The sequence below is a fragment of the Euleptes europaea genome, chromosome 2 (genome assembly GCF_029931775.1).
Source record: "Euleptes europaea isolate rEulEur1 chromosome 2, rEulEur1.hap1, whole genome shotgun sequence".
Taxonomy (NCBI): Eukaryota; Metazoa; Chordata; class Lepidosauria; order Squamata; family Sphaerodactylidae; genus Euleptes; species Euleptes europaea.
Window position 1 is genome coordinate 114,052,922 of NC_079313.1, and position 27,527 is coordinate 114,080,448.

The window sequence follows — 27,527 nt, forward strand, 5'->3', positions numbered from 1 at the left end:
TGCCGGCCACAGCTGCTGGCGAAACGTCAGGAAAGAAAATACCAAGACCACGGTTACACAGCCCGGATAACCTACAAGAACCAATACCACACCCTCATTAGCACATTATCTTGATACTTACAGGACAATGATTAGCACATTACATTGTCGAAGGCTTTCACGGTCAGAGTTCATTGGTTCTTGTAGGTTTTCCGGGCTGTGTAACCGTGGTCTTGGTATTTTCTAGGAAAGAAAATAGGAAAGAAAATACCAAGACCACGGTTACACAGCCCGGATAACCTACAAGAACCAATTAGCACATTACCTTTGATACTTTTTGCAGGACGATGATTCAGCTCAAACCCAATCCCTTCTGACTATATATTACTCATATATTACTCTTATATATATTATTATATTATATAATATTATATATTATTATAGTATATATATTATATATTACTCTTCCTACACACTTGACACTGAGAGACACTGTCCTTCAGTGTTACTCCTCTGAAGATGCCTGCCACAGCTGCTGGCGAAACGTCAGGAAAGAAAATACCAAGACCACGGTCACACAGCCCGGATAACCTACAAGAACCAATGAACTCTGACCATGAAAGCCTTCAACAATATAATAATAAACAGGTTTCATTTTTGTTGTTGATATGGTTGTATTCTGCTTTTCTCCCCGACAGGGACGCAAAACGGCTTACGAGGCCATTCCCTCTGCCTTTTGTTTTTATCTTCACAACAACCCTCTGAGGTGGGCTAGGCTGGGAAAGAGTGTGGCTGCTCCAAGGATAGGGTTGCCAACCTTCAGGTGGTGGCAGGAGAGGTCCTGCTTTTACAACTAATCTCCGGCCAATAGAAATCAGTTCCCCTGGAGAAAATGGCAGCTTTGGCAATTAGACTCTATGGCATTGAAGTCCCTCCCCTCTCCAAACCCCACCCTCCTTAGACTCCACCCCAAAAACCTCCCGCCGGTGGCGAAGAGGGACCTGGCAACCCTATCCAAGGACACTCACCCAGTCGTAAGGGTTGCCAGGTCCCTCTTCACCACCGGCAGGAAGTTTTTGGGGTGGAGCCAGAGGAGGGCGGGGTTGGGGGAGGGACTCCAATGCCATGGAGTCCAATTGCCAAAGCGGCCATTTCCTCCAGGGGAACTGATCTCTATCTGCTGGAGATCAGTTGTAATAGCAGGAGATCTCCAGCTACTACCTGGAGGTTGGCAACCCTATGCAGTTGAGATTCCGTCCTGGGTCTCCCAGATCCTACTCAGCCATTCTAGATATTATTCCACTCTGCCTGGCTGCATTCCGTTCTAGATGTGCCATAGTACTTGTTGGGGGGAGTCCCGTGGGAGCTGTCCCCTAGGAAGATGGCTGAGAGGGTAGTCACTCTGTTCACCTGTTTTCTCTCACCTGCTTCCTGCTTTTCTGCAAAGGAGAAGGGACACCAAATGGAGAAAAGCTGTGCTCCTGGTCTTGGGCTGTCCTGCCTTTATTTATGGGGTGGCCGTTCCTCTTCATACCTCACTGCGGAGGGCGTTCGGGCGTGTAGGGCATGCGTTTCAGTAGGTATGGAAAATCAAGGTCTCCCTGCCTGCATGAGGATGATATCGATGATCAATGCCCGGTGATCCTTAGAACGTGAGAAGATACGGTTATGGATATTTTAAGACTGATTCTAAACAGTTAATAGCTAAAAGGAGACGTGGAAGTTTCTGGTTATATAACTCCTAACCGAATGTCTGATGCTAGAAATCCTGTTCCCAATTTGCATTTACCATTAACAAATCTGATTCCTCTTTAAGACTTTCAAGGTGGGTCCTCTGCCTGACACCCCATCCCCAAAGCACATGAACACACATGAAGCTGCCTTAGACGAGTGTTATCAAGGTCAGTATTGTCTACTCCGACTGGTAGCAACTCCCTAGGGTTTCAGGCAGAGGATCCCCCCGCACACACACAGCATCTACTTCTAACTGTACATGGTGGGGATTGATCCTGGAATCTTCTACATACAGGGCTCTGCCACTCAGCCACAGTGTCTCATCTAAAGTCTATTGTGGCTTCGTGGACAGAGACCGGGATTTCAGAATACCTACCAGATGTCATGTGGCTTAAAACTTCTACTCAACTTACTACATATGGGAGGGGAATCACTTATTTTATCGACCTAACCTATCTCATCAGACTGCTGTGAAGATGAAATCAGATGCCCACTATCCTGAGCTCCGTAGAAAAAGAATTAAATTCAAATGTATAATAAATAAATGACACCAAGACCTTCTAATGGAATAAAGCACCTTTCCCTCTCTCCTCCTTTCTCATTTACCAGATGCATATCTCTCGGTGACCCACTTCCAGGTGTGTGGAATCAGTACCCATCACAGCTACTTTAGGAAAAAAGGGGCAGGACAAGACAAGAGTACACACTGGAGAGCCAGCGTGGTGTAATGGTTAAAAGCAGTGGTTTGGAGTGGGGGACTCTGATCTGGAGAACTGGGTTTGATTCCTCAAGACTCCACGTGAGTGGCGGAGGCTAGTCTGGTGAACTGGGTTGGTTTCCCCACTCCTACACATGAAGCCAGCTGGGTGACCTTGGGCTAGTCACAGCTCTTTTAGAGCTCTCTCAGCCCCACCTACCTCACAGGGTGTCTGTTGTGGGGAGGGGAAGGTGATCGTAGGCCGGTTTGATTCTTCCTTAAGTGGTAGAGAAAGTCGGCATATAAAAACCAACTCTTCTTCTCTTCATCATCTCTATTGTTTGTTCCTGTTTTCCTTTGGTGAGGCAGGCAGACCTGGACTTTTAGGTGCCCCACCCTCTGCCCCACTCCTGCCTCCATCTCAAAGACTGCCATTCCATTCCCAGCCAAGCACAGATACATTCCTCTCTTGGCATTTCAGCGGTTCCCCTCTGACATGATCAGGCAAGCCCTGTTGCTGTCCTAGGTCCTCCGGGTTTTATTGTTGGGGAATGACAGAGAGCCAGTGTAGTGGTTAGCGAAGGGTTCCCCAACATGGTGCCCATAGGCACTGTGGTGACTGCCAGTATTTCCCTTGGTGCCGCCAAGCTTCTTGGGAAGTGGATGAGGCCATTGTAAGGCAGGGCTTGTTGCTGGCTGCCTTCATTCAAATGAAACATTTTTCACTGGGGGATTGGGAGGACTGGTAAGCAGCTGGGCTTTCCTTAGTCAGTGTGTGGCTCCATGAAGGATCAGCCTAGAGCATCCCTGAGAAGTGCTTGTTCAGCCTCTGCTTAAAGACTGCCAGTGTAGGGGGAGCTCACCACCTCCCTAGCTAGCTGATTCCACTGTCAAACAACTCTTACTGTAAAAAATTGTTTCCTAATATCCCATTCCTAATTTAAACCCATCATTGCGAGACCTATCCTCTGCTGCCAACAGGAACAGCTCTCTACCCTCCTCTAAGTGACAGCCCTTCAGATACTTAAAGAGGGCAATCATGTTCCCCCTCAACCTCCTCTTCTCCAGACTAAACATTCCCAAGTCCCTCAGCCTTTCGTCGTAGGGCTTGGTCTCCAGGCCCCCGATCACCCTCGTCTCTCGCCTCTGCACCAGCTCCATTCTGTCCACAACCTTTTTGAAGTGGGGCCTCCAGAATTCTCCAGCACACAATACTCCGGGTGTGGCCTGACCAATGCAGTGTACAGTGCTTCCTTCTTCCCTGACGGGGTGAGGAGGGAAGTATTCTAGATATTATTCTAGATATTTGGCTCTGCCTCCTTTGTTTCAAGTCACCTCTCTACCATGAACACACTGAGTAACTGTGGGTCAGCAATTCTCTCTCTCTCTCTGCCTAACCTACCATACAGGATTATTGTAGATAAAATGGAGAATGACATGCACCTCAATGAACTCACCGAAGGAAGGGCAGGATAAATTGTGATAAATGGACAGATTGTGGCTATTGTCTACTAGCTGATGTGGGTAATAACACAGACCATGCACATCTTTTTGTACCCACCCTGTGGCCACCGGCTTTGGATAGTATAATAGTTCCTGGCACTTGTATATCACCTGGAGTGTTGTGAGCACTTCACATAATACCATCTCAGTCATCTTTACAACAATCATGTAAGGCAGGTCAACGTTACGACCACCATATATGTCGGGCTGAGGCTAAGAAAGACTGGCCTAATGCCATCTGGCGGGTTGCGGCGGAGAGGAGATTGGAAACCTCGTTGTTTCCAGCTGTTACATTCCAAGAGCTTCGCTGTGCTAAATGAAAGGAAGCTAGAGGCTTTCTCTCAAGCCAGCTGAATCTTCATGCAACTAGTATGGGAAATCCTTACCATTCTGCCGGCCACCTCCCTCACTTCCTTAGCCTCGGATTAGAGAGGTGGGAGTGGCCGAGGGTCCCTGCTCCCCTGATGCGATCCCCCAGTACAGACAGAGCTGCTTCTCCAACAGGAAAAGCCCATCTGTATCCCTCCCACCCCTGCTGTTCATGTCAGTCGTTTGCTGCCCTTCGCTGGGGAAGTGAGGATGAAAGTCACTGTCACCAAGCAACCCCCAATGCTTTTTCAGTGCCTTCTCTTTCTGACCTCCAAAGCTGCCTGGAGTGAATGGTCTGGGAAGAGGAAAGACGGAAAAGAAACACATGCTGAGGTTTCCCCCACGCCCCTGGTGGCGCTTCTCCCTTGACGAGATGAAGAACCCACTGTAGCTAGTAAACGGGAATGAAAAATGATTTGCATGGCTGATTTTAATATCTAAGGTGACCACAAAATGTAATGTCCTTTGGGAGCAGTTAGTGCTCTCTGTCTGCCTAAAAAGCTATCCCATTTGTCTTCTGGTAGCGGGCGAATGGCTTTGGCAGGCTTTTCATGCAGTGTTGCCCAATTGCCTCCTCCCCATCATTTTATGATGGAGTAGCTGATCAAGCCCTGGAGCAAGCAGAATGAATAGCTTTGGGATACCGCCTCTAGGATCCAACAGCCACCTTATGGAAGTGGAGTGGCTCTGAGTCTGGTCAGTGCCTTGACAGGAGACCTCCTGCAAATGCAAATGGAGTTCTGGGTTTGAGGAAAGCTGGCCTTGCCGCTTCTCTGTCTGCTTTCCTGCACCTTTTTGCTCTTTCTCTTATTTATCTATTTGGAATATTTCTATGCTGCCTCTTCAGAGTCCTGAAGAAGTCTATAAAATTATGCATGGTATGGCAGTGGAATGGGAGAAGCTTTTCTCCTTCTCTCATAATAATAGAACGTGGGGTCATCTGCTGAAGCTGGAGGGTGAGAGATTTAAAACAGACAAAAGGAAGTCTTTCTTCACACAATACATAGTTAAATTGTGGAACTCCCTGCCCCAGGATGTGGTGATGGCTGCCGTCTTGGAAGGCTTTAAGAGGGGAGTGGACATATTCATGGAGGATAGGGCTATCCATGGCTACTAGTCAAAATGGATACTAGTCATGATGCATACCTATTCTTTCTAGTATCAGAGGGGCATGCCTGTTATATTGGGTGCGGTGGAACACAGGCAGGATGGTGTTGCTGCAGTCGTCTTGTTTGTGGCTTCCTAGAGGCACCTGGTTGGCCGCTGTGTGAACAGACTGCTGGATGATGGGTCTTGGTCTGATCCAGCATGGTTTTTCTCATGTTCATGCTCATGGTGGCTTACAATAAAAAAAAAATCAGATTATAAAACACAAGCCATTAAAAAACAGAAGCCACTGGACATAAAGCAGCATAGAAAGTATCCTTAAAACAGATTTATGCCATTTAAAAGTTGATAAAAACACCTAATTACAAGCCTGAGTAAGAAGATAGATTTTTGTCTGGTGCGTAAAAGAAAAAGTAGGTGCCAGGTGAACTTCAAGAGGGAGGGCATTTCAGATTAAAGGTGCCACAGAAAATGCCCTGTCTCGAATTGCCACCTGCCTCACCTCTCAAGGGTTTTTTTGTTTTGCCGTCAAGTCACAGCTGACTTATGGCAACCCCATTGGGTTTTCAAGGCAAGAGATGTTCAGAGGTGGTTTGCCATTGTCTGCCTCTACATCATAACCCTGGTTTTCCATGGAGGTCTCCCATCCAAATACTAGCCAGGGTGAGGGCTGAGAGTGTGTGACTGGCCTAAGGTCACCCAGGAAGCTTCCATGGCATGCGTGGGGATTCAAACCTGGGTCCTAGTCTGACACCTTAACCATTTACACCACACTGGCTCTCATCCTCTCAAGGTGGGGGCACAGAAATGGAAGTGGTTAACAGCACCGTTCCTGCTTTATGACTCACAAATTCCCCTCGCTACTCCATCAAGCCCCAAGCTTCTGGCTGCTTCTTTTACGGCTTACCTGAACATGCCTGGGGCTTTCCTTTCCTTTCCTTTCACTTCCAGCAGTGCCTCAGGGCTTTCCTTATGCACTGTATCTCCTGGCTTCAGGTAAGTGGGTTCCCTCACCGGCCTGCCCCTGTCACTGTTGGCACTTTTACACATGCTGAATAATGCATTTTCAATCCACTTTCAATGCAATTTGCAGCTGAATTTTACTGTGTGAAATGGCAAAATCCACTTGCAAACGATCCTTAAAGTGTATTAAAAGTGGATTGAAAGTGCATTATTCAGTATGTATGAAAGTACCCACAGTGTAATACATCTAACAAAATGGGTTTCACAATTTGAGAACAATGATATAAAGACTGTATAAAAAGGTAAAGGTCCCCTGTGCAAGCATCGGGTCATTCCTGACCCATGGGGTGACGTCACATCCTGAAGTTTACTAGGCAAACTTTGTTTACGGGGTGGTTTGCCATTGCCTTCCCTGTCATCTACACTTTACCCACAGCAAGATGGGTACTTATTTTACTGACCTTGGAAGGATGGAAGGCTGAGTCAACCTTGAGCCGGCTACCAGAAACCAACTTCTGTCGGGATTGAACTCAGGTCGTGAGCAGAGCTTGGTCTGCAGTACTGTAGCTTACCACTCTGCGCCACGGGGCTCCTAAAGACCATATAGTACATGCAATAAACTATGCAGTATGAAGAGGGAAGAAAAAAAGAAAACAGCCTAAAATTTTCATGGGCAATTAAAATTACAACTATGTCCTCTTTATAAACTGAAACACTTTGGTAAGAAGATGCCTTCAGTAAAGGCAAAGGTAGCAGAAACTCCCTGTAGTGGCCAGGCTTTAGAGAGGGCCTGGGATGGGAAGAGAATATCCAGATTGGGCCTGTTCCATTCTTGTTGAATCTGCTTGCGTTGCTGACTAATGACCACTTTGGAAATCCTGCCTACAGTATAAAAGTGATAATCAGCAGTAATTGATTCACCGCATGTTTGAAAAGCGCATTTAAAATGGGGTTTAAATGTAGCTATAAAAGAAAGTTCTGTGCTGACATAAACATTTTTGCAAACAACCTATTTGCATCTTTTTATTTAGGCAGTTGCTTGGATCTCTTGGATGATTTCCATGGGTAGAAGGGAATGCAATTCACACATACACACACAAAAACACTGCCGCAGACCTCTAACTTCCTCCCCCTTATGCTGTTCCTGGGTGTTCCTTGTCCTGCAGGGCATTTTTGGGCTGCAGCCTCAGGGTATAGTAGGGTTGCCAGGTCCCTCTTCACCACCGGCGGGATGTTTTGAGGACGGAGCCTAAGGAGGGTAGGGTTTGGGGCAGGGAGGGTCACATGAACACATGAAGCTGCCTTCTACTGAATCAGACCCTTGGTCCATCAAAGTCAGTATTGTCTACTCAGACCGGCAGCGGCTCTCCAGGGTCTCAGGCAGAGGTCTTTCACATCTCCTACTTGCCTAGTCCCTTTAACTGGAGATGCCGGGGATTGAACCTGGGACCTTCTGCATGCCAAGCAGATGCTCTACCACTGACCCACAGCCCCTCCCCATAGTGGCCATTTTCTCCAGGTGAACTGATCTTTATCGCCTAGAGATCAGTTGTAATATCAGGAGATCACCAGCTAGTACCTGGAGGTTGGCAACCCTAGGGTATAGTGAAGAAGTTATGCTGGATAGATGGAAATCCATTCCATCCACAGAAATTCCTGAGAGATCCAAGCCAGTGTATAGTTTGCTGAACAAATAGTTTTAGTCCTTCAGTTTGCTATGACTGGTGCAAGGAAGAAGAGTTGTCCAGGAAAGCAACCCCAGCTGTCTGAGGCCTTATCGGCAGACCACTAGGGCTGCCAGCTCCTACTTCTCTTACACTTCAGGGCAGTATAACGGAATAAAACTATTCTCTCCCCCCGCACCATTTTTATTCATCTATTTTGTTCTTGTGTTCCATCTTTGGTGTGGCCCTCTTCTCCTATCTTTAGCAACTGGACCAATTTAAACCTCTTAAAAATTGGGGCGGGGGGAAAGAGCCCTTATCCATACTGAATGAAATGTTGGATTAATGCATACATTAATACACAGATATTGTACATTTGTCATGACTGTTATGTTTGTTATAAAAAATCCCACCCAAACTGGGAGGGAAAAGCCACCCAAAAGCAAAACACCCACATGGATAGGATTAGATTTTCCTCGCTGCTAATGTAAGATTTGCACGCTTTCCTTCAATGCTGTCATAGGGAAGAGCGAGCTCAGGCGCTGAAGCAGCCTGGCTTGCCTCCTCCACTAGCCCAGTGCTGTTCGTGCAATTGCCAGCTCCTCCCATAGGGTTGCCAACCTCCAGGTACTCAATCAATTGAACAGCACACTCGATATTTTAAAGCAAACACACAGTGTATTTATATAAAAGTGACAAGAATAAAGGGTTATCTCTCTGGAAAAAGTTCTCTGTGTGATAATCACACACAGAGAACTTTTTCCTTTAAAATTTCCTGACCTTTATTCAAGGCGGTTGTGAATTATCTAGAGACATGCAAGGCTGATGAAGCCTCGTTTGGTGAAACGCAAATGAATACCTGGGATTTGCGTCCTTTTATGCGGTCCTGAACAACATTTCGTCTGTGGGTTCCACTAGATGCTCGGCATTACCCTCTTAAGGGATCCATATTGGCTCCAATACTATGAGTGAAACTAAAGTTATTTACCGTGCTTTTGAGGCTTGTTAAGTCCGTACACGGCTTATCACCCTTTGTACCTATAGGATCCATAAGATATACTATTGTATATAAGCGTGCTGTGGGACAACATTGTTCATTGTATATATTGTAAATAATTGTTTTGTTTAGTACCACTGTGTGTTTGTACACTATTTGCATGTTTATAGTTAGTTAGGTAGTTCCTTTATTCTTGTCACTTTTATATAAATACACTGTGTGTTTGCTTTAAAATATTGAGTGTGCTGTTCAGTTGATTGAGTATCTCTCAGTACAGCACCGGGTGATTATTATTTTGCTTTGTAACCTCCAGGTACTAGCAGGAGATATAGATTAGTCCACCTGGAGAAAATGGTCGCTTTGGCAATTGGACTCTATGGCATTGAAGTCCCTCCCCTCCCCAAACCTTGCCTTCCTCAGGCTCCGCCCAAAAAATCTCCTGTCGGTGGCGAAGAGGGACCTGGCAACGCTAGCCAGGCCATGTCTTGCCAGCTCAGATTTACAGTGGGGCTGGCTTGCAGGCCAGATAAGAGCTCTCAAGGGGCCAGATCCGTCACGTGGGCCTTATGTTTGACACCCCTGCACTAGGTGATTTATGCTGACAACTTGCCATTACTTTTGTTCTCCTTTCATTGATCAAAGTGGGCACTCTGAAACCTCATTGCTTTGAGAATACACAAGGGATTTTCACCAAGCACATGAGCACAGAACCTTGGAATATTTTGGAAGGTTTGACTGAATCTAAACCCAGCAAAAGAAGAAATGTTTTGGGTGAGCCGGAAAATTCAGTCAAAAATATAGGAATAGGCCGCAAAACAAATATTTCAAATTGTTACAACTCAGCCATCCTTCAACAATTGTTTTGAACTCGGGCCAGATCATATCCCTTCCCAGATTTTTCATTTGAAATGTTATATCCCTGGGACAAACCTTGATTTTATGAACAGGATTTTCAGACTGCATAAAGATGAATGGCTGAAAAAAATACTCTGAAGATGGGGATGATCTTCCTTGTTACAGACCCCTTTCTTTAAACTGAGGGGACCCACACAGCCTCTTATGATTCCGGGGAACCCGGATTATCTAGAACTGGAAAGATCCCCCTTAGTTACAAGATGTTCTTAGAGTAGCAAGTGTAAAGGCTTTGGGTTCATTGTCATGAAGTAAGTTTTGCGGTGAGCAAGTAGAACAAAGGTCATTGAGGCAGGAGTTGCAGGTAAATAAAGATTTATTTATTTACAGGTTGGTTTTAAAGAACGGATCAGCAGCACAGGTCTCCAGATTGTCAAAGGAGAAACCCGGCTGAGGCTAGTTTTTGCTTCAGGGCATGGTCTGAATTCTCTTGAATGCTTTCAGGTACAAAAAGGCTTTCACTGACTAGCCACTAGGCTGGATCCTTTCACCTGCCCTTCCCCAAGCGTCAGACTAAACGGTACAAGTTCTGCTCATCACCAGAAACAGGCCTTACAACTGGGTACTCTATCCCAGTGGTCCTCAGCCTTTTTCCGGCCGTGGCCCCCTTCCGACCTTGTTTCCCTCCTGTGGCCCCCCTGTCCTACCGGTAAAAAGGTAGCAATTTAAATGTTTTGTTTGTAAATAGCCAAGGAACAAAGAAGCGATACAGCCACACAAAATGCACACATGCAGTTCTTATTGGGAAACTGAAATTTACAACAACAACAAAAAACCCACAAAAAGGAAATACAACACGCTAATAAGCAACAATGTTCACATGCAAGGGAGAACAAAGCCTCTACCACTGTTTTCTATTTTCTTCACTTCTCTGTTTTCTTTTTTCTTTTCCGTTTTCTTTTCTCGGTCACTTCTCTGTTTTCTTCCCTTCTCACTTCCCTCTAGGGTTGCCAACTGCCAGGTAGTCGCAGGAGATCTCCTGCTAAGTCAACTGATCTCCAGCCGATAGAGATCAGATCACCTGGAGAAAATGGCCACTTTGGCAATTGGACTCTATGGCATTGAAGTCCCTCCCCTCCCCAATCCCCACCCTCTTCAGGCTCTGTCCGAAAAACCTCCCGTTGGTGGCAAAGAGGGACCTGGCAACCCTACTTCCCTCTGTGGCCCCCTAGTCTCGTGCCGTGGCCCCCCATTTATGCAATTTTCACCTGTGGCCCCCTGGAATATCCTGGGGGGGCCCTGGGGGCCATATGGCCCCAGGTTGAGATCCCAGAGGTAGAGTCAAATCACTCCGCCGTACTATCAGGCAGAGCTACCTTCCATCCCCCTTCCCAAAGGTGACTAGATGCTGGAACAGCACTCCCATAGACTCAGAGGTGAAACAGCGGTGTTTTGGGGGATGCATAATTAATGGCTTCCAAACAGTGGTGTTTTGGGGGATGCATAATTAATGGCATGGCTCAGACACCAATGGTCAGAACAATGATGTTTGGGTGACAGCGCACAGAATGGCATGTGATATGATGCTTCTGCATACCACATTAGTGGAAGACGCATGCCAAGTCACCCCATGTCTCTGTATGATTTTTTTTTTTAAAAATGAAGGCGATATCACTATCATCATTAAATGTTATCGTTATTAAATTCAGTTTCATATAAAAACTATCAGAAATATCTAAGGATGAATTCTTTGGGAACGTTAGCTCAACTAAAATGTTAGTTTAGTGTCTAAGGGCAATGAAAAAGGCAGTTTCATTTTAGGGAATGCGAGGAATGACAATAAATCAGCCCTTATCATCAAATCTTTGTAGAAATTTATGCGGTGTGGCCATATTTGAAATATTATGTACCGCTCTAGTTACCAGTGTGTATTGTAGCTAGAGAAAGGCCAGTCAAAATGATCAAAGGGTTGGGAGTATCCTTATGAGGAAAGGCTAAAGCATTTAGGTTGTTCACATTTTGAAAAAACAAGACAATCGTGAAAGAAGTTTATACAATTATGAATGGTATACCTATTTCACCCTCTGTTTTAATACTAGAACTGGGATCCTCCAATAAAAATGATTGAGTATAAATGATAGAGGAAAAAATGCTCGTCATTCAACAGCATCTGGAATTTGTTCCCACAATACATTTGATGATATCCCCTACCTTAGATGACTTTAAAAGGAGACATTAATAGAGAATACAGTTCTGCTAGCTAAAACGGAGCCTCCATCAGCGGAGAAAGTATACCTCCTCATAGGAACAGGTGAGAGCTGATGCCTTTATATCCTGCTTATGTGCTTCCTAAAGCATCTGTCTGGCCACAGACCAAAACAAGATGCTACAAGAAGAGCTGGGCCCTTGGTCCAGTCCATCCGAGTTCTTCTTATGTCCTTAAATGGCTTCCAAACAGCAGCTGTAACAGCAGCATTTATTTCAACTGAATAGTGAATTAATTAATCAGTTGAAAGCGAGACAGCAGACTGAGAATTTTTCAATGGTTGGCAGCTCTGTTAAAAACAAGGGATCCCTTGTTTCCATGGTGATTTTACTCTGGAGTAGGACTGAACAACAGTGCCCCCTTCTGATGAAACACAAGGCAGTATTCTGTGGTCGAACTGAGGTCTGATCCCTTTCTATTTTTCTGCGTGACGCCCAATCCCTTCCTCGTTCTGGATTGTCCTTCTTATTTAGATGGAACAATTGGACTGAGTGGCAATAGGTATACAGAGAATTTTTTTTTTTGCAAATCTGCGGGAAATATTGTACACCGGCACAGCGCAGCTCTTAGCCACATATCGCCCCGCAGTAGCTGGCTGCCTCTGGCTCTGATCCTGAGAATGAAATGTGATCTGACGCACTTGGTTTTTGTAGGTTTCTCATTCAGTTCGTTCCTTTCTCTCCCCTTCCCTGAACATTAAGTGTATCTGGAGGTGATCCAGCAAGAACCCGGAGAAGAGGCAAAAGCAAAGAGCAGTAAAGTGAAACGAAACTCAGTAAAAGCTTCCTTAAAACTACCACAACTGAAAATGTTCTTCATAATTTGAGACAACTAGGGTTTTACTGGAAAAACTTGTTTTGAACACAAGCACTCACTCCTGAAACACAGGAAGCAGTAATGATAAAAGAGGCTCTGAGCAGGTGCAGAGTGTTTCCCTCACTACACACGTTATGTGTAATTTATCAAGGGACATATGTGTTCTTGGTAGGGTTGCCAACGTCCAAGTACTGAAGAAAAGTGCAGGAATTGCTAGAATTACTGAAATATAACGGACAACACACAAGTGTGACAAAGTGTATCAAAGTGTATCAAGTGTACAAATTAACATATAACAAACACACAATATAATACAAAACTCTTTCAAAGTCCAAGGTACAAAATGCTAGTTTAAGAGCCAAGCATCAAGGAATTCTTCATATAGAAGTTGCTAGGAAGACAATCGTTTCTGTATTCTTCATCAGTTCCATTTAGTTCAAGTTTCTTTTATATGCACATAAGGTTATCCAATTTAAATACAGTCTCTTTCTCAAACTGATAGGAGATCAAGCTGTGTATGGTCTATCAAATTAAGGTTCCAATACAGGATACAACATTGTCAATACACAGATTGTACAGACAAATTCAACATTTCAACTTTTCCCACCGGGATACTCCAAACTTGTGACTCGGAGCATGATTAAAGCCATGCTAATGCATTCTATACATTAAAACTGCCATAGAAATTAGATTGTTCCCAGAACATTTCTTAAAGTGAAATTTATAACTTCTTCTGCATGCACTGGCACATGTCACATCATCAGCTAATTACCCAATCCTGTGAGCTGTTGCTGCCACACAGCATAAAGTGAGATTCAGCTGTGTCCCAAATAATGGTGTTGTGCTTGTGACCAAGCCCAATGGGTGCTGCCAATCATGGGGCCACTCTTCTGAGTTCATGGAAAGAGGTCTTAACGCACCAGAGCTGTACTCTTGTATATGACTCTGCTCAAGTTAAACTGAATACAGTTTGTCCATAATGGGTATATATAATGGGTTGTATTGCTATCCTCTGCATAGTGCAATGACAAAACAAGGAAGAGGAGCAATCATGCCTGATTAGGGTGGCTAACCTCCAGGTACTAGCTGGAGATCTCTTGCTATTACAACTGATCTCCAGCCGATAGAGTTCACCTGGAGAAAATGGCCACTTTGGCAATTGGACTCTTTGGCATTGAAGACCCTCCCCTCCCCAAACCCCTCCTCAGGCTCCACCCCCAAAACTTCCCACTGGCCAACCCTATGCCTGATTCCTCTCCTCACTGCAGCATTCTGGCCTGCAAGGCTTTTTGACTGTGAGGGTCCCCAGTCCCTGGGTGGGTGGGAAGAAGACAGGGAAAGATCTGCTTCTGCTGGCATAACATCCATAGGACACAACCTAATTCGTTCCAGATACACATTGAACTGCAGCATAACGTCCTGCTACCCAAAAAGGCACCTCATGAGAAAATAATCAATAATGAACATCAACCAACGTCTTCCTGTTGCATACTGATCAAGGTATTTTGCTCAATCTAAAATTCTGAGCATTGTTTTGCAAATACATAATACACAGATTTTCAGAGTGAGTGGGATTCAAATTCTGAAGGAAGCGATCCTGAACTTTCACAACAGTTAGATTTCATTATGTGTCTGGATCTTTTTTAAAAACCCAGTATCCACAACAATCTAGAGACTGTGGTGTCTTCCAGTCAGCCTTACTAGTCAGATGGCATTTCCCTTTATTACCTATTTTTTTGGCTCATTTCCACACAGCTTCGTTGCATATCCCATGGTCTCCTAGGTTTTCTCCATTTTTCTCTGGCTTGTGATGCAGATGGCAATTTAGCACATTGGACTTGCCCAAGGTCACCCAGCTGGCTTCATGTGTAGGAGAGGGAAAACAAATCTAGTTCACCAGATTAGCCTCCACCGCTCCAAACCACCGCTCTTAACTACTCCACCACGCTAGCTCTCAATGGGCTGGACCTAGTCAACTTTTTCGGTCAGTCTCGCATAATTTCCCTTCTTACTATGACCCCTGTCTCACATAGCTTCTGTCCAGGCTGGTCCCATGATCTCAGCATAGCTTTCCTTTTTCACCGGTAGAAAAAACTGGTTGGGGCCAACCCAATACCATGCATAAGCAGTACAATGCAAATTAATACAATTTAACTCCAGTGCAATTAAACCTTCACCTTTGAAAACTCTCTCTTCTAGGAGCTGCTGCATTTCTTCTGGTATTCAGTGCCACGGTTGTGGAACTCCCATAGAAAATGCCCTTTTCCCCCCTGGCATCAATCATGCTGGATCAATAACCACTTCACGAGGCGCAGCTGTTACAAATGCCTTTCTTGCTAACCCACATACCTGAGATTCAAAGAACTTTTGGGTTTAATGCCTTCCCAGACATTTTTCCTGATCCAATAACAGTAGCTTTAAGCTGTCAAGAAATGGTCAGTCTGGACTGAGTTTTGGTTTGTTTTTGATGTCACAAAAATATGATGTCATAGCTCCCCTGTGTCTTACCATCACTCATGTTTTCCCAAGGCCTGAAAGGCTTTTCAGAGCCCAAGGGAGGAAGCCACCTATCTCTCAGTTCCCTCGCCTGTGTGCTACAGACTCTCTTGTTGAAGCTCTTCTAGAACCACCTGAGTGAATATGAAGGCCTTAGTGAAAAAGAAAGTCCTCGTCATGGTATTTCGTCCTTTTAAGAAATTTATATCTGCTCTGGATAATTGGCAGAAAGCATAATATTGAGAGTTTGCCTCTGGACTGAAGTTCTCAGAAGGATGCTTAGGGATAGCTAACAGAACTCTTTTGCGCAGGACCAAATATTGTAACGAGTCCTCCATCTTTCCCTCACCAAATAATTTGTGTTTGGTATTCATACAGCTCAGTCGCTAGTCATGGATCTCATGGAGTAAAGTTGTGCGTGCGAGATTCTTTGAAGCGATGCTTCTCGTACTGGGAGATGGGTTGCCTAAAGAGGATTATTGGGAGAACCCTGTGCTTTCTTTAGACCCTTCTAAGCTCAGCTTTTGTGAGGGTCTTCTGCAGACCATGAGATGCAGCATTAGCTGATGCAAACTCTGGTAAACGCAGCCCACCGGTGAAGATCCTCTCCTGTCCCTGGCTGCAGCAGGGCTCAGGAAGGAGCTCTGTGTGTCCTTGAGGTGTCGGGCAAAAATAATTTTTTTACCGTAACCCAAGTTTTTTTAAAAAACAGTTTTATGGTCTTCTAGCCCGAGGACTGTTTTGTGAGTTTTATTTGAAGTTGCTGAATGTTGTTTTATGCTGCGTTGTGCCCCTGGCTTGTTTTTGTGGCTTTAAAAAAATGTTGATAATTCTGATGTTGCTGTTTTAATTATTTTATTGCTTTGTTTAAAATTTGTGAGCCACTCTGAGCAGGTCTCTGGAGAGATGGCATATCAATTTCCCTAATAAGTAAATAAATCCAAGTGATTGTGCCTACCTTCATTTTTTGTAGGGTTTTTATTTCCCTGGAATTACTTTATTGGGAAATGTATAGTCTGACCTTGTGTGAGTTCACTGGGACTTAGTCCCAAATACTGCTTTAAAATATTCAACAAACCCAGGTAAACATAAACATTCTCTTTGATACCCTAAACAGAGCAAAAATTGTGGTTTGTCACATGTACTTTTATTTATAGCCCCCCCTATACTAAGGGATTGGGACAAGTTCGAGTAATCAAATGCATAGACTCCTGTTTCTCCTGTAATCTAAATAATTTATTCACTCAAAAGAAAGGTGGTCCTGAATGTAAAATGACCCTCCTAAAAAGGAGCTATACAAAAAAAATTTTTTTACTGGACATAACTGTAACTTGTATGTGAATGTAAGACGATCCCTCTTTTTTTTATGGCTTGCTTGGGGAAAATAAAACCTAGTCTTGCTTTGGAATAAACTGTAATGCTCCTGACTTACGGAGGTTTCTGAGGATAAAGTTTCAAAACTTTGGCTGCTGTTCAGGCAGTGGGCTCTGTTAGTGACTAGGATGCTGTTGACCAACTGAATCACAAACAGGTAAGAAAAGGCCTGTGACATGTCACCTGGCTGGTTTACCAGTTGGCAGCTTTCCATCATAATGCAATGCATTTTGAAGGTTTTGCTCAGCCCAATTTCAGATTGATTAGAATTAATTCCAAAGAGGAGCGCAGCAACAATTTATATTCCGCTCCTCTGATGTAGGCTGCAATCCTAAGAACACTTTCCTGGGAGTAAGCCCCATTGAATAATATGAGACTTACTTCTGAGTAGATGTTCTTAGGAATGCTCCCTTAATTAGTTGAGGGTCATCCCATTACTGGTGGGCCAAATAAACCAGATTTCAAGGATGAGACTTGTCACACTAACAAGAGTCGCTCATGGAACTCACGAAGCTGCCTTATACTGTCTTTGAATCAGGATCATGGTTGACTTTGGCAGCAGTTCTCCAGGGTCTCACATCCCCTCATACCTGATCCTTTTAATTGGAATGTCAGGGATTGAACCTAGGACCTTCTGCTCTACTGGTGCCACAGCCGAATCCCAATGAATGAATGTTTAAAAATGCTTTCCATCTGCATCTTTCTCAGACCATTGCTGTGAATAGAGGAGCATCTCAGACCAACACGATGATACACGTCAAAAGCAACCTGAACAGAGTAAGATGCCAGGTTTTTTTCCTTCCCTCATCCCCAAATGCTTTAAAACCACTCATGATTCTTAAATTAGCTAGAACTAATTTTGGGAGATTCAATTTCATTTTCAATCACTGTGTGGAGTTAGATCCAAAAGCGACATTCCAGTAAATAGCCTGGTAAAAGGTAAAGGTCCCCTGTGCTGTCATTCCTGACCCATGGGGTGACATCACATCCCGATGTTTCCTAGGCAGACTTTGTTTACGGGGTGGTTTGCCAGTGCCTTCCCCAGTCATCTTCCCTTTACCCCCAGCAAACTGGTACTCGTTTTACTGACCTGGATGGAAGGCTGAGTCAACCTTGAGCCGGCTACCTGAACCCGACTTCCGTCGGGATCAAACTCAGGTCGTGAGCAGAGCTTGGACTGCAGCTTACCACTCTGCACCACGGGGCTCCTAAATGGCTTGACCCATCATAAAAAACAAGAGAACAGTGTGTGTGTGTGTGTGTGTGTGTGCATGAATTAACTCTCCTTTTCTGTTCTTGGGCAGATAATCAAGCAGTTGGTTATTCTCAAGCTACTCAAAGGCCCAAATCGCAGAATCCAATTGCTTTGCGAACTAGCCTACAAGTACCAGAAGACACTTGCATCCAGGGGTGCTCTGGACTCTTTGGCTGGCCCATCTGTGTCAGGGTGAGTTGCCATAGATGGGAATCTGTTTCTGTGTGAGTGTTGGAATGCAAACTGGGGTCCCTCAAGGCAGGATGACTATGAAGATGGAGCCCCATTTTTCTTTATACATGTGAGGCCAAACGACATACCTTTAAGGCCTGGCTGCTGGTGCCACATCAGTGGCCTGAAAGAAAAGAAGAACCTACACTCTTTCAATTGGGAAGAGTTGCTTGGCTGCCTGGAGGTGAACCTTATTCTCCACAGGTAACAGGGCAAGTGGCTATTTTCAAGCCTGAATATGAACAGGTATAGTAAGGTGCCTTTACTATGCCTGTTTGCAGGCAGGAAAGGTACCATCTGAAAAATGAGATGGAAGGGTAACTGCCTACAGACAGGGAACCTGTGATCTTTCCACTGGGAAAGAGACCCCCCTCCCAATACCCCTTCCCCACACAGCAGCAGTAATGAAAAGGGGCAGAGTTAAGGGTTGCTGTGACATCAGCAGTGCCTAGGCCAATCCTTTCCCTTTGCCTCCTCCCCTATTTGCATGTTTAAAATTCTGAGCTCACAATGGCAAGCTGAGCCAGGCTGCAGATTTCAAATCTGCATTTTGGTGGACATCTCCCTAGGAAAGATGATGGTCTTGTTTCACCTACCACGACAGTAGGGTGGTTTAACTTAACAGTCGCCTCAGGCTGCAAGTCACCCACACGTGTTTGAACTTTACACAATGGAGTTTGCTAGAACACAGCTACTTTGCTCTGGGTAGCTTTGTCAGACTAAAGCCCTCTCCAGTAATGGATCATCCATAGGGCTTTTGCCCCTTGGGTCTCTATCACATTACCCTTTGCTGCTTCCCTCAGTCTTATGATATTTCTGTTTTTGCAATGAGCCAATGGAGTAGCCTTAATAGGCCAGTTTGGCCTGAGCTTATCAGGGCTTGAACATAAGAATAAAAGAACATAAGGCAGGCCCTGCTGGATCAGACCAAGGCCCATCAGGTCCAGCAGTCTGTTCACACAATGGCCAACCAGGTGCCACTAGGAAGCCCCCAAACAAGACGACTGCAGCAGCAGCATCCTGCCTGTGTTCCACAGCACCTAATATAATAGGCATGCTCCTCTGATCCTGGAGAGAATAGGGATGCATCATGATCAGTATTCATTTTAACTAGTAGCCATGAATACCCCTTTCCTCCATGAATATGTCCACTCCCCTCTTAAAGGCTTGGGAACTAAGCATGGTCTGCCATGGTGAATATGTGGTTGTGAGACCACCAAAGAAGACTAGGGTTGCTGTGCAGAGGAAGACAATGGCAAACCACCTCTACTCATCTCTTGCCTAGAAGATGCACGGCTGAGGTTGCCATGAGTCAGTTGTGACTCAACGGCACTTCTTCTTCTTCTGTTCCACGGGCAATTCCAGGAGACTAGCACTCACAGTGGCCTCATTTCACATCTCATAGGGCAATAAGATGCAGCGAACGTAATGCTGATGCATAGTAACACTTCCCCCCTGCTCAATGTATTAGGATAAGTATGACCTCTGGGAACGCTCTAATGCCTAATGCAGAAGAGGTCGGTGAGCCTGTTGTGGAGCCTGGTGAGAATGCTGTAGATCCGAAGAGCGAGGCTGGTCCCTCCTCAGAGACATTCATAGAGCCCCAGTTTCTGGATTTCTTCTCTGAGGACACTCTACTAGCTGATGGAGAAGAGGTTGGTGAGCCTGTTGCAGAGCCCGGCGAGAATGCTGCAGATCCGAGGAGCGAGGCTGATCCCTCATCAGAGACGTACATAGAGCCCCAGTTTCTGGATCTCTCCTCTGAGGACACTCTAATGCCTATTGCAGAAGAGGTCGGTGAGCCTGTTGCAGAGCCTGGGGAGAATGCTGCAGATCCGAGGAGCGAGGCTGATCCCTCATCAGAGTCATACATAGAGCCCCAGTTTCTGGATCTCTTCTCTGAGGACACTCGAATGGCTGATGGAGAAGAGGTCGGTGAGCCTGTTGCGGAGCCTGACAAGAACGCTGTAGACCAGAAGAGCGAGGCTGATCCTTCATCAGAGATGTTCATAGATCCCCAGTCTCTGGAATTCTATCAGGCGCTCTGCTTGAAAGGCCTGCCTCAGCGGCTTCGCATGCCTGCACCAAAGGTGCTCTGCAGACCATCGGTTCTGAGATGGACCAAACCTCGCTGCACCCGATCATGTTATGAGTCACTGGATAACATCGTCACCTTTCGTTACTCAACATTCTAGAACTCATATTCTGTAAGCATCCAAATTTTCTAACTCACTTATTCTTGCCTGGGGCAGAGAGAATTTGGGCTTTTTGCGGGGGAGGGGGAGGGTATTCCTGGATGGATGGAGCCATCCTCACCAGCTTTCCCCTTAAACACAAAGCCAAAGTCTGGTTGATAGCTGGAGCGCAAAACCACAAAGCAGCGTGAGAACGTCTCCCAACTACAACGAAATCGGTATAGCGCTTGCAGTCCTTATAGTATAGTTACAGAACTTTTGGACTGCAGCTCAAGCCTCTGTGGATGGGAATTAGATGAATTAAGCATGGGTTCTGTTAACCAAGGCCGGGCAAGCAGCGAACCATTGGGTGTCTCCTTGTATACTGTTCTTGTTCCTCTTAAACACACAGTGCAACAACTAAGCAGAGTGACACCCTTCTAAATGCTCTGTGGTGAATGGGCTTAGAATAAGGTTGCCAACCTCCAGGTGGTAGCTGGAGATCTCCCGCTATTACAACTGATCTCCAGCCGATAGAGATCAGTTCCCCTGGAGAAAATGGCCGCTTTGGCAATTGGAGTCTATGGCATTGAAGTCCCTCCCCTCTCCATACCCTACACTCCTCATGCTCTGCCCCCGAAATATCTAGTTATTTCCCAACCCAGAGGTGGCAACCCTAGCTTAGAAGGGTGTGATGCCGCTTCAGAGCACATGGGCAGCTCCCCAATGAAGCTGGCAGCAGAGAATAAGGGGCTTCTTGCAAGACCAGCCCATCTGGGCCTCATCTGCATCTTCGTTTGTACACAATTCTCTCGCAAGTCCCCTTTTCTTGCAAAAGCTGGGCTAGAAAGGCTTACTGGGGAAGGGGTGGGGGAGATAGTAATTTAGTAGATTCCAACTGGGGGGGGGGATTCCATTGAATAGACCTGAGTAGGATTCTGAGTAGACCTGCTTAAGATATAGGGTTACCAGCCTCCAGGTACTAGCTGTAGATCTCCTGCTATTACAACTGATCTCCAGCCGACAGAGATCAGTTCACCTGGAGAAAATGGCTGCTTTGGCAATTGGACTCTATGGTATTGAAGCCCCTCCCCAAACCCTGCCCTCCTCAGGCTCCGCCCCCAAAACATCCCCCCTAGTGGCGAAGAGGGACCTGGCAACCCTATTAAGATAGCACTAGAGGTCTGTTACAGTGCAATCCTATGGTGAGTTACTCCAGCCTAAGCTCGTTGACTTCAATGTTAGGCAGACATAATAGTAACAACAACTTTTTAGAAAGTCTTGCACTGGAGATTCCTTGCTTGTTGTAATGTCATCTCTTAAGAAATTGAAACGATGCTTGCTATGTCCCCTTTATTCGTTTCAGATGTTCTGATTTCGAGAAAAAGCTTGAAGACATAGATCTACCGAGTGTCACACTGACTCATATGCTGTTATTAAATCGGATATTAAGCCTCCTTGTCCTGTCTGTGGGTTGCAAGAAAGCATGTGTGCTCATGGAGGTGGACGTGTGGGGGGCAGAGAGATTAATTTATTTTGCAAACATGAACACTGCAGATTGACTGTTTCCCCTTTTCACATAGAAACATAGCAGTGCAGTTTCTGGGAGACTTGTTGGAACAGTTGCCCATGGTTACTACTTGGAAGGAAAGGAATTGCCTTTGATCTTCATTAAAACATCACCACGTATATAGACTATTTTCAAGCCAGTTAAAACCAGAACTGTAACTGGACAAATTAATCTCTGCTGTTGTTTCAATGGGCTCAATAATGTTCCAGGGGAGACTTTTGGTGAGTTCTTAAACATATACTGGATCTGAACCTGAGTAGCAACATTTGTTCTGCTAAATCTAAGATAAATGCTTTACAGATTCCCAGGAAGGGTAATCCATAAAATCAGGGAAACATATCTTCAAGCAGTCATGAAGAGAAGATTTTTTGTCACTGTCTCTAGTTTTAAGACTAAGGAAGAAACACGGTGGGGAGAAAGAACCCCTATTAGATCACATGTGAAATTATAGCTGCTAGTAAACCCATTTTGTGTTCACCCTAAGTTATGACATCACTAAGTTTCATACATGTAAAGCAATCATACCAGTTTCCACTTGCATAAAGGCCTGATTTCTTTGTTATTGGTACCCCGACTGGAGAACACTGCTTATCTGAATATCTGAAAGGCAGAATAAAAGTGTAATTTAACCAGAATTCAACTTAATGTAACTTTTTGGTGTTATCAAACTTTTCTGAAGATGACAGTGTGCCACCAACTACAATACAGTAGGGAAACTATCTGCTGAATCTCCCCTTCTCCTTTTCCTGTCTCTTGCATCAAGTTCCCTCTCAAGTTCTGTTGTCGAATTTTCTTTTCAATTCCACCTTGAAGATCTCATCTCAGTCTTTCTTTGAGCTTGCTTTCAAAACTCTCTTCCCAAACGCATCTTGGTATGCTTTCATATCCCGTCTCCAGATCTCCCCGCCCCCACATCATTGTTTTGTCTCTGTAATTCTTCTATTTTTACATAGAAAAGGATTAAGAAATGAAGACTGTAAAAAAGACAGATGACAAAACAATACAGAACAATGCCAACCCTGGGGTTTGCTGTCAGAATGAGGGAAGCTTTGCCAAAAGTGAGCTGTAGATGGAACATTAATTGAAACTGCATTTTAATTAGAAATAAACCTGAAAATGCAAAAAAAGAAAAGAAAAGATAAAAATCTGGGTCTAAAACATAATTTGCCCTGACCTGGATGGCCCAGGCTAGCCTGATCTCATCAGATCTCAGAAGCTAAGCAGGGTCAGCCCTGGTTAGTATTTGGATGGGAATCCAAGGAATACCAGGGTTGCTGTGCAGAGGAAGGCACTGGCAAACCACCTCTGTTAGTCTCTTGCCATGAAAACCCCAAAAACGGGTCGCCATAAGTCGGCTGTGACTTGATGGCACTTTACACACACACAAAACATAATTTATTGAGATATGTTAATACCCCTCTTTTCTCCTAAATGAAGACCCAAAGCAACTGGAAGTATTGTTCTCTACACCTCCATTTTATCTTCACAACAATGACCTTATGAAATAGGCTAGGCTGAGACAGAGTGACCAACCCAAGGTCACCCAACAAATTTCCATGACAGAGAGGGGATCGGATCCTGGGTCCTAACAGCTTTGTTTAGAGATTGAAAAACATGAGGGATAGAATTGCGCCCTGTGGAACCCTAAAAAGATAGGTCCCACACTGATGAAAACGGGTTTCCAATAGCAACCCTTTGAGTTGGATCCATGAGGAATTACTTGAAACAGTTGGATGCACATTCCCTAACACCCACTTCTGCCTCCAGGTGCCTCAACAAGATGGCATAATCTACTGTATCAAAGGCTGTAGATACATCCAATAAGACCAACAGAGAAGCTTGGCTTTGGCTACATTCAGAAGGAGATCATAGGCTCGCAGAGCCGTCTCGATCCCTGAAGCCAGACTGAAAAGCGTCTAGGGAGGATGAGTTATCCAAGAAGACTTGGAGTTGGTTTGCTACTGCTCTTTCAATCACTTTGCCCAGAAAGGTAGATTAGAGATGAAGCGATACTTGGCCACATCATTTTTCTGTAGGGATAGTTTTTAAAGTAGCAGACAAATAACCGCCTCTTTGAGTGGCCAAGGGAAGGTACTCTGGGTTAGTGACTGATTTATAATAGATGCTATGGGTTTATCGATGTGGTCCTTACATGATTTTATCAGCCAGGATGGGCAAGGATCAAGGGTACAAGTAGTGTCCTTCACAGATCTCAGGATCTTGTCCACATACATAACGGAAACTGTTATGTATTAGGCTGTGCATTACGTCTTTCTTCTGGTGTACCAGCATGGTGTAGTGGTTAGGAGCCGTGGACTCTAATCTGGAGAACTGGGTTTGGTTCCCCACTCCTCCACATGAGCAGCAGACTCTAATCTGATGATCTGGATTGGTTTCCCCACTTCTACACATAAAGCCAGCTGGGAGACATTGGGCTTGTCACAGTTCCCTCAGAACTCTCTCAGCCTCCCCTACCTCACAAGGTGTCTGTTGTGGGGAGAGGAAGGGAAGGAGATTGTAAACAGGTTTGATTCTCCTTAAAAGGTAGAGAAAATTGGCATATAAAAACCAACTCCTCCTCCTCCTCCTCCTCCTCTTCTTCCTCTTCTTCTTCTTCTTCCTGACATCCAGATCAGAGCGTATTCTCAATATTTTATCAGCAAAAAACTTGACCAAAAAAATCACATTGTCTGTTTCTGGGACATTAGTGGCTGAGATTTAGGCATCAGCAGTTGCTGAGCTACTTTGAGCAATTGGGACGAGCGTGAACTATCTGATGCTATAACAAATCTGATGCTACAAAAGATTAAGTCCAGGGTGTGGTTCACGTGTTGGGCCAGTCACAATTTGGGAGAGACCCAAGGCAGTCAAAGAAGCTATAAATTAAATCTTGAGCCAATCTCAGTGAGGTATCCTCAGCATGAATGTTGAGGTCCCCCAGAATTATCAGGAGTTTCCAGCACCGCATCATACAATACTTCAGCCAACTCAGCCCACTGAGGAACTAGGTGGTCGGGAGACAAGATGAATGCCTAATTTAATGTAGGGAGCATAGAATCAGTGCCAGTGATAGTTTGTACTGGAAGTCTATAGAAAGCAAAGGATTCACGAAGGATAATAGCCATGCCTCCACCCTGGCCGGTTGTACAGGGTTGGTAGAGGACTACCTAACTAGGGGTCATTCGTTGGGACAAACGCACCACATCATTTTCTTCCAACTTTGTTTCTCTTGTGCAAGCTAAGTCAGTTTCTTCTTCCTGCAACTCCCATGCATATGTTATCCAGTCCCTAGTAGCATACGGCCAAGACAAAAATTACTTTCTGTCCTGTTTCTTAGGATATGTCAAAATGAGAATTTCCAGTACTCCTGGTTAAATGCTGCAGTGTGCAACAACAAAGAGGAGAGGGACCATGGCTCAGCGGTAGAACATCTGATTTTCACACAGGGGGTCCTATGTTCAATCCTCGGCATTTCCTGTTAAGAAGATCAAGTCATAGGTGATGAGAAAGACCTCTGCCTAAAAACCCAGAGAGCTGCTTTCAGTCTGAGTAGACATTAATGACTCTGATAGAACAGTGGTCGATCCAGCTTCATGTGGGGATTGACCCTGGTAAGGCAAGTAAGGTCATTTCTGCATGGGCGTTTTACCTGAGGTTCGTTGCTTGCTGGACTCACACTTTCCTATTGGGAATTTCTGCACCGGCAGCCTGAGATTTGAGCCAGGCTGAGCTCACGTTAGAGGGGAAAGTCGGATTAGCAGAGGAATGGGAAGAGCCGGACATTGGCTGTTACCGCACTTGTATTCCCAGCGATGTATTAAGAGTTTGAAAATGTTATAAAAAATACTGATCGCACTTTGTTTGGTCCCTTTAGCTGTGAAGACGTCTTCCAACCATTTATAAGCCGTGGTATCCAAAAACCCTTTTAAAGAGATGTTTTTTACAACATTTTCAAACTCTTAATACATCGCTGGGAATACAAAGTGCGGTAACCCCCATTGTTAGGGCTGGCAGCGAGTTCATGTCTCATGGAAGGAAAACAAGTGCATAATTCCAAGGAATATCTGAGTCAGACAGGGAGCGAATGTGAGTCCAAGTACCCATGCATAATAGGCCTAAGTCTGCTTGTCCTGAATACATCTGCATGGCCACTGCTAGCTAATCATTCCACAAGGCACATCCTAAGCTCTTGTAGTAATGCATGACTTATGTGAGGTGGATGGGGGGGGAAGGCTGATGCTTTTTCTGATAAATTCTTAACATTTTCTAAGTGATGACATTCTCTGGCTCAGGGCTGAAAAGAAATGCACCTCTTAAATTTATGGTATTATTATACCATTATACAGGCTTTCAAATAAAATGCCCATGCGCTTTTTTAAAATGCACCTTTTATTTACAGAATGTCAGATAATATATGTTCAGTTATGTAAATGGCGTTGTAAGCAAGTGGGAAAATGCTGAGCTGCTGCAAACATTTAGAAATTAAAAAATGTTATATTGCTTGGCCTGCTGTAAAAAAAAAATTGGCTTGTTAGTTATTTTTATTCACCCGATATTGATATTCTTCATTGCTGATATCCTTGTCACTCTGAATTGCTTTCCCTTAAAGCAGTGAATTACCAACTAAGTATTGCTGTCTTGTATCCAGCAATAATGACAAGTTGACATAGATATTGATTGGCTCTTGGCTGTATTTTCCCACATCATTCTTTGGCTTCTTTTGAAGTCTTCTATGGATATCCTCCTAAGCCATCCAACAGTAGCCCTCTCCCCAAGCTAAGCATCACGGAATATGCTTACAGAAGAACATAAAAGTGTTGCCAGTTCTAGATTGGTAAATACCTGGAGATTTAAAGGATGAAGGTTGGGGAGTGTGGGGTTTATGAAGAGGAGGGATCTCAGCAGGGTATAACACCACCCTCCAAAGCAACCATTTTCTCCAGGGAACTGATCTTGGTCATTTGGAGATCAATTGTAATAGCAGGAGATCTCCAGGTGCCACCCAGAGGTTGACAACGCTAATAACCACACCAGGGTCAGGACTAATGAACAGGAAGAAAGAATCCAGTTTCTGTTGGATTGAACCAATTAATTTGGGGTTAGCTCAAGGGCCAATTGATAAATTATGAAGTCCACATGTCTGCTACAATCCTTTGACCAGGGGATGGTCTGGGGATTCTGTGCTTGAAACCTTGTTCCCAGGCATTCAAGGACCTGATTTGGATCAGGGTCATGGTATGTGGTAACAGATGCTTAAGCATGTCTATCATATACACACGAACACACGAAGCTGCCTTATACTGAATCAGACCCTTGGTCCATCAAAGTCAGTACTGTCTACTCAGACCGGCAGCGGCTCTCCAGGGTCTTAGGCAGAGGTCTTTCACATCACCTAGTGCCTGGTTCTTTCAACTGGAGATGCCGGGGATTGAACCTGGAACCTTCTGCATGCCAAGCAGATGCTCTACTCATGGATTCTC